The following is a 14,805-nucleotide window of genomic DNA, read 5'->3' as shown; positions in this document are numbered from 1 at the left end:
ATATTCAAAAACCTCCTCAAAAAGAGAAACATGTCTACTTGTGCCACCTGTAGATCCACTTTCTCATTCATAGCTTGAATCCCCTCCTTCCCGGCCTTTCTTCTCATTCTCCTACAGGGTCCAGTGAGGTCTTCTAAGGCATAAACATTGACTGTATCCATTAAAGTCATGTCTAACCAACTGAGGTATGAATAACTTAGACAAGTTCAGAGTAGCAACCATGTTGGCTTTCAGATTCAGTCCCCTCCCAATCCTGGTTCTATTCCTCCTTAGAAAAGGAAGACAGAATGTCTGTCAACTTTGTTGTCCCCCAGTTAACCATGGCTGACTTGGTGTTCCTTTGTGTCTCTGGTTTATCCCTGACATTCTCCCATCCATGCTTGTGTCTACAGTATGCCAGGGAACATTCTCCACTGGGGCCAATTTTCCATAGTGGAAATGATTCAGGAGATGGTGCTTCTGGCAGTCTTTGTGGCATCAGTTGATGGAGTTGAAACCACATATCCGTGTCTACCTGGCTCACATTTTAGGGAATACAAATTCAGGAGGCTGTAGCACCTTCAGATTCTTATATATTATCTGAGTTTCAGTCTGAGTTCTCTTACTTGACTTGTTCCCAGGGAGACATTATGATCACCCTTTTTCCCCCCTTTTCCTCTTTCTCTAATTAGCTTTACTAACAGCATGAATTCAGGCATCTCATATAGGTGGTGAAGTCTGAAATAGTTTTGTAACTCTTGGCTGTAAATTGGTACTGTACTGACCTGATCTAGGAGTTTCTGATCCTCCTCCAAGCCATCTTCCACCACCTGCTGCCCATTTACCAGCCGCAGAAGTCCCTCCAGTTCGGAAGATTATGCACCTTGTTAAGTCTCTTACCTGACAATGTGCAGCTATCAGCCAGACACAAACATCCCAGCCCCTCTTCATTCGTTTTAGGAGGTTCAGTCAGGCAGTCCACTACCAAAATAGATTGCACAGAGCACATAAATAAATCCTAATCCCGGGGCTTCCCTGGTGGCGCAGTGGTTGAGAATCTGCCTGCCAATGCAGGGAACACGGGTTCGAGCCCTGGTTTGGGAAGATCCCACATGCCGCGGAGCAACTAGGCCCGTGAGCCACAATTACTAAGCCTGCGCGTCTGGAGCCTGTGCTCCTCAACAAGAGAGGCCGCAATAGTGAGAGGCCCGCGCACTGCGATGAAGAGTGGCCCCCACTTGCCGCAACTAGAGAAAGCCCTCGCACAGAAACGAAGACCCAACACAGCCAAAAATAAATAAATAAAATTAAAAACAAACAACAACACAAAAAACTATTCCCTTTAAAAAAAAAAAAATCCTAATCCCAAACCCGATAGACTCACTTAATTGAAAAGATTTCTCCTCCTTCCTCCACCTCTTGGTTCACTGCAAGTTTTATGTACAACTCAGTGTTTCATTTGTTTGTTTTTTCTTCTCACATGCATTCTAGTTATCCCTGTACATTGTTAAATTTCTTGGAGTAAAAGAAGATGCATGGATTTTTTTTTTTTTTTTGTACAAACACTGTAACTTTAAAAACATTACATAATTAAAGATGCTAGGTCATGATTAAAGGATATTAGGCCTTCCTGTTTAACAGCAAAAGTCATGCTGCTTGGTGGCCCTATCAAAGACACAGTTTATAACTCACTAAGCCAACTTTGAAATTATGAAATACTTGATGAATTGTTTTTAATTTGAGCAAGTCATGTAGTGTTAAATATTGTGCATAAAGTGAGACATTGATATTTTATGTGATGGTATTTCTAATTTGCAGAATTCAGATTCACATAAAATGCTACTATACTGTAGCTTGTAATATTGTTTCCAAAGTGTGCTTGATGGAATACCCCAGAGATGGAGCTTAATTCTCAGGGATTTTGTCTACACAATTTGGCCAGTGAAAAGCCTTGGGTTAGTCCATTATGTCTACTACTGACCACCTCTCCCTTTTGAAAAAAGGTCTATAATTCTTTAAGATATTGAACATTCATAGGAGCCAGGTTAAAACAATAAATGTATGTAACCTAAAATTCACTGTGGTAGCCATGCAAATATATGGCTCAAATCTCCTTCTGTGGGGAACCTAATTGACAGATGGCCCCGGCCATTGTCACACTGGCTCCATCACCTCAGAGGTCACACATTCCATGGGGTGCTACCAGCCAGTGACTGCACACAATGAAGGTAGTAATGCTACCCCATTCTTGTGAGATGCAGGACTCCTGTAATGGGTGATTTGGGCCCTTCTGGAAACCTCCTTAAACAACTGCAATCTGAAACAGTTCTTACCCAACCCTCCGTCCTGCCTCTCCTCCTGCCCTGGTATTATACCTGCATCCCAGTCTGAAGGCTCTCCCTGCCCTCTCTTGCCCCCTCCCCTTTATCCTTCATAGGCATTTCTTCCCCAGTAAACCTCTTACCCTGCCTTACCCACATCTTACCCTGTCGTTGCATCTGCTGCTCCACAATCCTGTTCTTTAGACTTCCTCAATTTAGTGAACCTCCACTTTTAAACTCTGTTGCCCATATACCATAATTCTGACCTCACAGAGGCATCTGCAGTATCCCTCTGTCAATGAGGAGGCATCCTCAGGACCACCGCTGCTCATATTGCTTCACATCTACCATACGTCCATTAACTTGGCAGCCAGAAAGAAAATACACTCTTGGCTCAGTTGCAGGGTGATGACTTAATCTGAGTTGAATCTGAATATTGCACTTTTTATGCCAGATCCCAGGTGTGTATTCTAGAATGAAACCGAATAATGTTTGGCTACTCCATAAATCTCAAATCTTTAACTTTTCCATCAACTGTTAACTCTTCCCGCCACTCTCCAAACTTGCTAAAATTCTTCTTTCAAACTCACCCAGCCCATGATGGCTCATCTTGTTCTGTCTCTGCACTCACCCTTCTAGATCCTTCCTTTTCTCCCAAGAGTAGCTCTGTCTTTCCAGTGTCTGTAAAGCTAGCATGTGGGTTCTCCATTTCACCCTTCACTCATTGCCTTTTTATCTTAGGAAACAGAAAATGAGAAAGGATGTCAACATTGCATTAACAACTGCCTTTGTTCCTGTAACCCCTTCATACAAGTAAATGGTTATTCCATATAAAAGGGTCTTAACTGCAGCATCTTAACTCCAAGCAGCCTTTAGGCCGGTGAGAAATTCTCAGGCTGACTTTTGGGTCCTTCCAAGTGAGGGACTCATGAAACTAGCCCAAACATTAGCAATTCAGCACCTTTAATGATGAAAAATCCTTTCATCCAGGAAAATTTAAGAGGCAGCAGAATGCCTGGCCTTGTGGCTAATTCAGCAGTGATCTCTCATTCATACTACTGAGGCCTGGCAGCTCAGTCAGGAGTTGGCTAAGGCTGGAAGAGAAGTACATCCCTGCAGGCTGGTCACGGTACTCCTCCTGACATCCCTCCCTGCTTCACACCACATAATCAATCCTGGCCACCACTACCCGCTTGCTGCTGCTTGGCCTGAATTGGTATTCTTCTTGCCTTACCAGTCTACACTTAGATTTATGATGTATTTAGAATTGGATTACATCAAGTCTCAAGGCCAAGGCGCCATAATCCGTCACCGTCTCCACTGTGGCCAAACACAAACATTTGTTTTAGCTGCATCAGCATCCCTAAACTCTGTTGGAAGGATACCCATTGTTAATCGCTATAGCAACTGCATCTTCTTATGTTTTTTTCTTCTCCAACCCCAACTTCTTTGCCTCCCTCCTTCCTCATTCCAGATAAAAGCACTGACTCCATCAAGTGATAGATATTCATAATTTAACAGAATGGTGGCAAGTCTAAGTTATGCTGTTGAAATACATCACAGCCAGAGTTGCTTTGCTATTTGTTTTTGTGCTGAATAGCAGCAAGTATTTTAAGTTATGGGTCTCACACACACACAAGGAGAAGAAAAGAGGTGAATGTAATTGTCTCTAATATTGATGAAGGCTTCTTGCCTGCTTAGTAAAGTCTTAAGAAGCAAAATTAGGGTGCTGCTTCCCTAACTGGTGTACATATTTTTATACTTTATTATTATTTATTAACAATAGTGAAAAGAACCATATTTGATATTTCTGTGGCTCACCACCATTAACAAAGGACAAATATTACCTCATCCAAACTTTACAGTATTTTGTTAAATAGGATATTTATGTTCTGTTTTATGGGTGAGGATATGTAAGTTCAGAGAAGTGAAGTAATGTGCCTAAGCTTCTAAAGTTTGTCATGAATAAGCAGAGAACTGAAAACAGATCTTTAGATTCTAAGCTGAAAGTTCCTGTTATACCATTATTGCCTGTTTAACAAAGGAGATATCTATGTGGACCAATTAACTAACACATTAATGTAAAATGGACTTACTGAAGGGCATCAGAAATATATCTTAGTGAGATATATCTCTTTTAAGGTATACAAAAGTGGAAGTACAGGGCTTCCCTGGTGGCGCAGTGGTTGAGAGTCCGCCTGCCAATGCAGGGGACACGGATTCGTGCCCCGGTCCGGGAGGATCCCGCACCCGGCGGAGCGGCTGGGCCCGTGAGCCATGGCCGCTGAGCCTGCACATCCGGAGCCTGTGCTCTGCAACGAGAGAGGCCACGACGGTGAGAGGCCCGCGTACCACACACACAAAAAAAGTGGAAGTACAGTGGGTTAAGTGACCTGTACTTTTGAGGACCTGGGTCATGCCCTCCAGGTATTACAGAAATAAAACAAACAATAAATAATATAGAAAATGAAATGGATAGAGGAGACCTTGCTTTTAGTCAGACTCAGTCATTAACTCACTTGGAGTCATTTTTCCTCTCTGAGACTTATTTTGTGTGTCAATTGTGAGGATTGAAATAGATTATTTCCAAGTTGAGAAACTTGTAATATTCATGAATTCTACCTTAAGTGCACATTGCATGCTTAATCTTGTGCTTGAATCTGAGGAGTGAAAACAGAAGAAAAGAAGGAAGTTTCTATCTTCCAGCATCTTATAACATAATTAACCTTCACAAGGCTTAGATAGTGTCACAAACACACAACGCCAAACAAAGGGATACGAAACTGTATTTAAATGTTATGTTTTAGGGTTCAGTTGTAAGAGATGCAGTTGGCCAAAGGAAAGAAAGTTCAAAGAGGGCTTGAATGATCAAAGAAATGTTCATGGTATAAGAGAAATCTGAGCTGGTTGATGAAGGTGAGAAGAATGTGAAGGGATAGGAAAATGGAAGTCCATACCCAACAGGGAAGATGATACAAATGAAATCCCAGTAAATGGAGTGAAATGGGGCATTTCCATTTAGCTATGAGTGTTGACTCTCTGTACCATAGTTTTCTGCTTTGTTGTGAACCTTTGAAGTTGGACCAAAAGTAGGTACAAAAGGGGCTGAAATGACTATCCTCCATTTATTCAAAATTCAATTTTCAAAAGCTTAACCAGAGAGAGGAGGTGAAGGAGAGGGAAGAAGAAGAATAGAACATAACAAAATATAAATCAGCATGATATAAAATGTTAGTGTTGGAAGGGAGGTATAATCCTATCTAACCCAATCAACTAAATATGGGGGGAAAGATGCAGAAAAATGAAGTGAGTCTTCCAATGGCATGCAATGACCCCAACCATAATGATCTGTCCACACTCTCTGTCCCCATTCTGGTGCCTTTAGGCTCTTGGGAGCAGTGGAAGGAAACCAGAAAGGAAGATAGAAAAGAATGACTAAGAGGGAGGAGAGTGGGGAAGGGAGAAGGACTGAAAAGTATGCCAGTAGGATTATTGCAGAAGAATGTGCTCGCTCAGATGTGGCAAGACTGGTTCAAAACTGCCAAAAATGATGTGAAACTGGAATGCTGCTCCTGTTCTCCCCTCCTTGTCTTGAGCACTTCCTTGAGTCTTTCAATGGCTGACAAAGACAAGCGGTCACCAAAATTAGGTCTTCAGTGTGTCAGTCTGCTTGTGTCTGAATTAGATTTCCAGCTTGGATTACTGTAGGTGGCACAGGAGCTCGAATCAGAGTAAAGCTAATTTTCAGTGAATGGGTGATCTAGACTAGTTGGTCTCATCCTGATCATTGAATCACCTCAGGAGATGTAAAAAATGCCCAGGCCTGTGCCTACCCTCAAAGGTTCTGATTCAACTAGTCTGGGGTAGGAATCAAGATTAATACGTTTCTGTTTACCTAGATTAAAGAACAAACTTCAGAGTGATCTTAATCAGAACAAATATCTGATTGTCCCAGACAGTTGCATCAAGGAAGAAAGGAAGGGAGGGAGGAAAGAAGGAAGGAAGGATGGGAGGGAGGGAGGAAGGAAGGAAGAAAGGATGGGAGGGAGGAAGGAAGGAAGGAAGGATGGGAGGGAGGGAGGAAGGAAGGAAAGAAGGGACAGACTCAGTGAGATAGTGGAAATCCCTCTGTGGGTCATACCCTTAGTTTCCCCAGGGTGGCCTTGTACTTAGTAGAGCAGAGCTGACTTTTCTAGGGCCCATATCCCAAACCTGAATTGGACCTGAATTTCTAATAAGAATGGACCCGGGAAAAGAGAAAGACATTTATCTTTGAGACAGAGGTGAAACAGGGTCCTATTGGTCAGTGGGATTCCCCTGCCTGTATTTTAAGCTGTGAATGTCAGCACCTTGATAAGAGCCATCAGTGACTCTGACTTGTCATGGACTCTGGAGTCTTGAATCTCAGCCTCTCTTCTGGGGAATGCTGACCTCCATCAGCCTCATTCTGTCTGAGGGGGAGCTTTACAGAAGTTCTTTTTCCATGAACTGAATGGGATTGCCAACAGAGTAAGAGAAATTATGGCTGTGCTTGAGGATATTCTGAAGGCAAAACATCCCAGCTGCTGTCCCAGCACCTATGGGAACGCTCACTGAAAAATTCTTGTGGTTTTATCTGTTGGTCACATTTGATGATGATAATAATAAACCATGTGTAAGTGTTTACTATTTGTTAATACCTTGCTGAGTATTGTATACGTATACTAACTTGAAAATAATGGATGTTTTTGCCACTAACATGCATATTAGAAGTTGAATGAGAGAGTTGCATATATATGTATTCATAGAGTTGCATTATTATGCATATATAAATATGCATAGTATAAGTTAAATTAGCGAGTTGAACAAAATGTTTTGGAAGCACTGATTAGGCAATCCATTCTTATAGGGCAGTGGTAGTGGTACTAAAGACGTTTCAAAGAGCCTGTGACTTCTGAATGAGAATTAAGAACGTTGAGGTATTTAGCTGGGTTGGAAATACTAGGAAGAACATCTTCATTGGAAGAAACCCTGGGGAGAGAGACAACTCAAGAGTTTCTGGATTCTCCTACTGTCTTGGAAGGCTTGTTTAGTATGGCTTGAGCACACAGCTGGGCAGCATAAGCTGAACTGGTCACATCACTTCCTGAAACCCTTCCATGGCTCCCTCTTGTCCTTGGGACAAAGTTCAAATTCCTTCCTGGCCAACAAGGCCTTCAAGGTTCTAGTCCATGCTTCTCTGTCTAGATTCATCTTACACCTCATTTCCTATCTTCTCTTTACTTTAAATACCTCTCAAGCACACTTTTCGTTTCACAAGCAATCTTTTTGTTCTCTCATCTTTATGAGTTCCAACAGGCTTTTCTCTCTACCTGGAATAACCCTTTGCCCTCAATCTTTACCTTGTTAATGTCAACTCATCCTTGAGACTTCAGCTTAAATATCACTTTCTTAAAAGAAGTTTCCAGATGAGCCTAGATCTCCTCTTACTTCCCTTTTTGTAACATTCATCATAAAATTATTTTTTTCAGGATTTCTGTCCCCACTAGACCTTAAAATAGACTGTGCCTTGTTTACCAGTATGTCCTTGTTACTTGGTATTTTCCCTAGCACCTAGTAGGTTTTCAAAAGTCTTGTTAAAAGAAAGAGTAGGACCAGATTGTGAAGAACCATGAGTGGCGGGGTCAGGACATTATCCTACAGGTTCCAGGGATTCATTGTAGATTTTTTTAAAGCCAGAAGAAGCACTATCAAGCTACAGAGAGCTCTCTTAGTGTAGATAATGCCAAAATTGGAGAGAGCTGAGATTTCCAGCGTGAAGAGACTCCCTGACTGTATATCTTAATAAGCCGTGTTAGTCAGTCTATTGCTGGACCAGAACCCTGTGTTGTTGTTGCTGTTGTTACTGCAGAAAATGCTTCTTCTCCACCCTTCCTCCCCCATCATATTCCCAACTGATGGGAAGTACAGCCAATCAGGCGAAGCAGGGATGAAGGAAGAGGAAAAACCCTTTCCTCAATTGCTTCCAGAATCTCCCCAGTGCTTTGATTTGCTTTCAGAGAACACTTTAGCTCAACAAACAATTGCAAACTACCCAGTTGCAAGGTACAATGAAAAGCCCACAGGCATTAATTATATAGAGAGATATTAAAAAAAAGGAAGCTACTGCTTAATTATTGTTTGTAAATCTCTGTATTTAAATTGACTTATTTGCAAATGTCTGTTTAGAAATTGGCTTTGTAATTATAAAGTCAGTGCAGGAATGTCTCAGGCCCTGGAGGAGTCTCTAACGAGGAATGATAATGTAACAGCCAGAGTGAGACATCCTGAGCTGCATTTTAATAACTAGAGGTAGTTGGCAGGGGGGCTGAGATGTTTAAAAGAAAATCCCTAAACTGGCAAATGAAGGGGCCAGGGTCTCCCTGGTTGGCAAGGGATCACTGGACAAGACACGAGGGGACAGACAGGGGGCATAGTATTCTAAGGGCCTAGCAAGGGTGGGGCTTGAGCTCTGGGAGAGGGTAAGAATGTGTTGTGTTGTACATGAGAATAACTTCTCCTTAGGAACCAACCATGGAGGTTTCAAGAGGTCACCTGCCACCATCCAGGTCCTTCCCCATTGCTGCAAACCAGGTACTGGTGTAATGGATTCAGTTGTGCCTCCCGCCAACTAAAATTCACAAGCTGAAGTCCTAACCTCCAGTACCTCACAGCTTGTGACCTTATTTGGAAATAGAGTCTCTGTTGATGTTGTTAAGATATGGTCATACTGCAGTAAGTTGAGCCCTTAATCTGATGACTGGTGTCCTTATAAAAAGGGGAAATTTGGACACAGACACACACACAGGGAGAATGCCATGTGAAGAGGAAGGCAGAGATTTGGGCAATGCTTCTACAAGACAAGGAATGACAAAGATTGTCAGGGAACCACCGGAAACAAAGGGAGAGGCCTGTAACAGATTCTTCCTCACAGCCCTCTGAAGGAACCACCCTTTCTGATGCCTTATCTAGGACTGTTAACATCCAGATCTGTAAGACAATATATTTCTGTTGTCTAAGCCACCTGGTTTGTGGTGCTTTGTCATGGCAGGTCTAGGAAACTACTACAACTATTGTGTGTGATTCTCAATGACATAACTGAACTCTCCTAAAGAACTGGAGATAGACCAACCTGGAGATATCTAGAAGTTCTCTTAAAATACTAGAATATTAGCCATGAAAGTCCTCTGAATTTAAAATCATCAGATGATCAGTGGTTCTTAAACAGGGTTATGTTTGGAACCTGGGGAGCTTCAAAAATACCGATGCCTTATCCTATCCTCAGAGATTCTGGCTTAGTTAGTCTGGGGTTCCTCCTGGGCATCAGGCTTTTGGAAGCACCCTGGGGGTCTAATTTGCAGCCAAGGTTGTGTCGACTGAAAAAATTGCACAACCTAAAAGTTGAGAATTATGTTTTATTAGCCAGATATACTGAGGACTTATGGCTGGGAGACGGCCTCTGAGATAGCTCTGAGGGACTGGTCTGAAGAAGTAAGGGAGGAGCCAAGATATATAGGAGTTTTTGCAACAAAAACCCCAGATAGTCAAAAGATTACTGTTGGGCTTCCCTGGCGGAGCAGTGGTTGAGAGTCCGCCTGCCGATGCAGGGGACGCGGATTCGTGCCCCAGTCCGGGAAGATCCCACATGCCGCGGAGCGGCTGGGCCCGTGAGCCGTGGCCACTGAGCCTGCGCGTCCGGAGCCTGTGCTCTGCAACGGGAGAGGCCACAACAGTGAGAGGCCCACTTACCACAAAAAAAAAAAAAAAAAAAAAAAAGATTACCGTTAATTAAAGAAAACCTGGGACTTCACTGGGTGTCCAGTGGTTAAGACTCTGATCTTCCACTGCAGGGGGCCCAGGTTCAATCCCTAGTCGGGGAACTAGGATCCCACATGCCTTACAGCACGGCCTAAGAAAAAAAAAAAGAGAAAAGAAACAGACATCTCAAGTTAATGAATTTAGCACTTTGTATGGGAAGATGCAAGAATCTGGACTCATTGAAATCATTCCTTTGCAATGCACCTTAGCTATCTAGGGCGGATAAGTATCCTGTTTTTCTCCATCCTGAATCCCCTCAGGGTGCACAGTTGAGGTGGCTGCAGTGGTTGAAAGCTTGATGGCTGCAACATCCTTTGTCTCCTAATATGGCAGGTGACATTTTTCATCAACAGTTGAGAGCCAGTCTTCTAGGTTTTAGATGATCTCCCGTATTTAAGAAAGTGAGCATCAGAGAGGTGAAGGGATGATTGCCCAGGCTTACCTTGCTAATGAGTAGACAAGATGAGAGGCAGCTCAGACACCTTGACCTTCAGTTCACAGTTCTCACAGGCAATGCTTCTGTCCTCTTGACTCTAGATATAGAGTATAAGTACTGATTTCCTTTTTCCTAGGCATCCTCTAGTTCTAGTTGAATGGTGACCTTGGGTGTTATTATTAAAGGAAAGTTGTCACCTCTCCATGTGCATAGTGAGTTTACAAAATTATTTCACAAACACTCCATTCTATTTCTTCATAAGAACTCTGTGATATTAAGTGGGGCAGATATGTTCCACCTTTTAAAGAAGAGGGTAAGTACAGAGAAATGAAACTGGGCTGCAAATGACACCATTGGTTAATGGCAGAACAAGGATTCAAACTCAGGACTTTTGAAACTATTCAAGTATCCTTCTTTTTTGCCCCCTGCAGTGGAAGTGCAAGTCCTTACCACTGGACTGCCAGGGAATTTCCCAGTTATCCTTCTCATCACTTGCCCAGTGAGAGTGAAGTTAAATTGTCTTGATCTAATCTTTGTTTAAAATCGTTCTAAATACCCTTCATCACTTCTCCGCCTTCTAGGAGACAGTTTCTGAACAAATATGTACTGGGTTCAACTCAACTCAAGTCTGTTCTTCCCCCAAAGATAAAAGTCTTGCCATGAACTGTGAGCCTTCATTCCAAATTCTCAAGACTCAGAATAATGATGGACAGTCTTCCCATCACAGTGTTAGAAGGGTACCAAAGATAGGCTTGTTAACCTGCTACAAGATGACCACCTTGGTTCTCATTCTACTCACCCCCGATACCACTGCACATGGGTATCAGATTAGAGCTACTTAATTCCTATCTGCAATTCTAATTGAACTCCACTTATATCCTTACATAGCAGATTGAATCCAGGCTTAGTACTTATGCAGATATAGGTCCAGCATTCAAGTCTTGGCTCCAATATTCACTAATTATAGAACAGTAGGGAATTGAGTACTTTGAGCTTTAATTTTCTCAACTGAATAATGGAAAGAGTAATGCCTACTTCAAGTTTTCTGATGAATAAATTCAAGTAACACAAATAATATTCCTTGTATATGTTGAGCCCTCACTCAACAAGGTCCATTTGAATCTCCCCTCCCTGCAAGAGGAGTAGCTAAAAACAATGGTTACAAAGCAGTCATGTCTTGTCCTGTTTTGGGCCATTACATGGATTGTCCATATTCCCAAGCCCTATCTTTCAATTCCACCTTGTTTGCTTCCTAGTTTTAGAGCCCCTGCTTTAGCAAATTATTTAGGACTCAATTTCTCTGCAATTGGATCCAGCCTTCTTCTCACTAATCCTTACAGTGGCTTAAATCCAGCCCCCACCCCCGCTCCTATTTCTTACTATCCTTCTGGACCTGCCTTATTTCATGTCCTTCCTGCCTTCTGTGAATCATCCTACGCCTTCACACTAGAGATCTAGGCCCGAGTTTTGGTTATTTCCTAAAGAATAAGAACATGAATGGGGGAATATTGATAGGATAAAGATCCCAAGCTCTTTAGAGAGATGACTTGTCATCAAAGGAAAAAGAGCAAAGTAAAGATGGTAGGATTCAGAAAACCAAGGGAGAGTTAATTCTCAAATTGTTGAGGATCAAGTGCTCAGAATAATACTCTGGGTACATGTTATTAATTATGGGGAAGGTGGTCTTCAATCTCTGTTGATGGATATCCCTCTCCTCCTAAGGAGCCCCTGAACTTACCTTCTTTTATTGTATTAAATCAACATGGGGGACTTCCCTGGTGGCTCAGTTGGTAAGACTCCATGCTCCCAATGCAGGGGGCCTGGGTTCGGTCCCTGGTCAGGGAACTAGATCCCACATACATGCCACAGCTAGGAGTTCGCATGCCACAACTAAGGAGTCTGCCTGCTGCAACTAAGACCCGGTGCAACCAACTAAATAAGTAAATATTAAAAAAAAAATCAACACGGGGAAAGGTGGCCTTGGCCACGGGGGATCCTTGGCCCTCAAGGATTACAAAACTAAAAAGTGATGATTGTTGTAGGAAATGTTATCACTTTTGATATTTTGCAATTTGACTTGATTCACCAAAAAATTTTAAGCAAAGCTTCTAATTCAGAAGGACATCCTCAACAATAATCACATATTCTATTTCTGCCTAGTATAAAGGCTATAATATTTGGAATCCACATATTAAATAAAGCATGTTAAATCTATAAATATGGGGCACATCCTATGGGCCCCGCATTTCTTGAATCCTCGTAATGTTCTATGACAAAATACATGTTGTTATTCCTATTTTATAGATAAGAAAACTGAAACTTAGAGAAAATACGTTTATTAAGTTTTATTAAAATTTATTAAGGCAAGTTTGCTCGTCCAAAATCAGTAAGCAGGCAGTGAAGTGGTCAGCCAGCAGTGAAGGTGAAACCTGATCCAGTCCTGCGTGATTTCAACATCTATCTGTGCCCATAACTCTTGAGTGATACAAAGAAGTCAAAGAAACTCCACATTCCTTCCACCACTTAACCCCCCCACCAAGGGCCCCTTCAGGAAAGAATAAGGTAGGGGATTCAGCACTATTATTTATCTCTATACCTGTAATTTTTCCAATCTCGCTTCCTCATTTGTAAAAGTAGAGGGCTGAACTCATCTAGAAAACCTCTTTAAGTCCCAGTGTTTTATTATTTGGATGCAAATACTTCCAATCAAAACAAGCAGCTACTGCTGAAGGGAAGGAATTAACACTCCAAAATTAATACTCCATTTCATTAACAATTAGATATGTTAAATGCCATTCAGTTTGTTTGCACCATCAAGTCCTGGAAAGGTGTCCACATTTCTTGTGACTTTCCAATAACTCTCCATCACCAACTGAGTTAATTTCCCAGGCAAGCAGGCTCAGATTTTAATTCCCAACCTTTAATATTCTCCAGCCCTTGGGCCATTGGTGGACTTACATGAGCTGATGTTTATCGGCTGCCATCTGAATCCAAGTTAGGACTCTTTGGGATAAAGGCTATGTGAGTCCTTCCTGCACTGAGAAAAAAAAACTTAGCAGAACCCAGGTATAGAACTGTTCTTCTCCATGTCTATCCCCTACCATACCCACAGTGATTTTCAGGTGGCAGGCATCATAAATTTATGAGAGAGTATGTTTTCAGATCCAATACAACTATCATCTCCTCCGTGAAGGCTTCACCCATCAATATAGACTGCAGTGAAGGAATCCTAGAATGCCAAGTTTGGAAGAGATACCAATAATAATAATAACATTAACAGCAGTAACAGTAGGAACAACATTCATTTATACATTTACCACATGCCAAATACAACACTAAATGCTGTATATATCTTTTTGCTGTTCATCTTGATAACAACCCAATGAAGTGGATATTACAGTTATCCCCACTTTACCTTTGAGGAAATTAATTGGTTATTTACTGAATTGGTTATTGGTTATTTATTGCTGTATAACAAATGACTCCAAAATTTAGAAGCTTAAAATAATAATTATTACCTCACACAGTTCCTGGGGGTCAGGAATCTGGGAGCAGGTTAGGTAGGTGGTTCAGGCTCTGATTCTCTCATGAGTTTTCAGTGAAGGTTGCTCAGCACTGAAGTCATCTCAAGGCTCAACTGGAATTGAGGATTGACTTTGAAATCCAGTCACATTGTTACAAGAGGCTAACTTCACCCTATGGGCCTCTCCTCACAACATGGTGGCTGGCTTTCCCCAGAGTAAGTAAACCAAAAGAGGGCAAGTAAATCGAGAGCAGTGTCTTTTATGACCTCGACTCAGAAGTGACATACCACCACTTGTGCAGTGTTCTCTATCAGTGACACACACCAACCCTGAAACAGTAGGAGAGAGGACTCTACGGGGCATTTACCAGAAGGTAGAGGACATTGGGGGCCATCTTGAAGGCTGCCTGTCACATAAACTAAGGTGACACAACTAGTGAAGAGGCTGTTAGGAATTGGATTTACAAACTCAAGTTAGATCTGACTCCATAGCCTGTGCTTTTAACCATGTGTTGGCTGCCTTTTCAAAAGGTTTTCTTGGACATCCCTGGTGGTGCAGTGGTTAAGAATCTGCCTGCCAATGCAGGGGACACAGGTTCGAGCCCTGGTCTGGGAAGATCCCACATGCCGCGGAGCAACTAAGCCCATGTGCCACAACTACTGAAGACCGCACCTAGAGCCCATGCTCCGCAAAGAGAAGCCACCGCTAT

The sequence above is a fragment of the Tursiops truncatus genome, chromosome 6 (genome assembly GCF_011762595.2).
Source record: "Tursiops truncatus isolate mTurTru1 chromosome 6, mTurTru1.mat.Y, whole genome shotgun sequence".
Lineage (NCBI taxonomy): Eukaryota > Metazoa > Chordata > Mammalia > Artiodactyla > Delphinidae > Tursiops > Tursiops truncatus.
Note: the sequence above shows the minus strand (reverse complement) of the source record.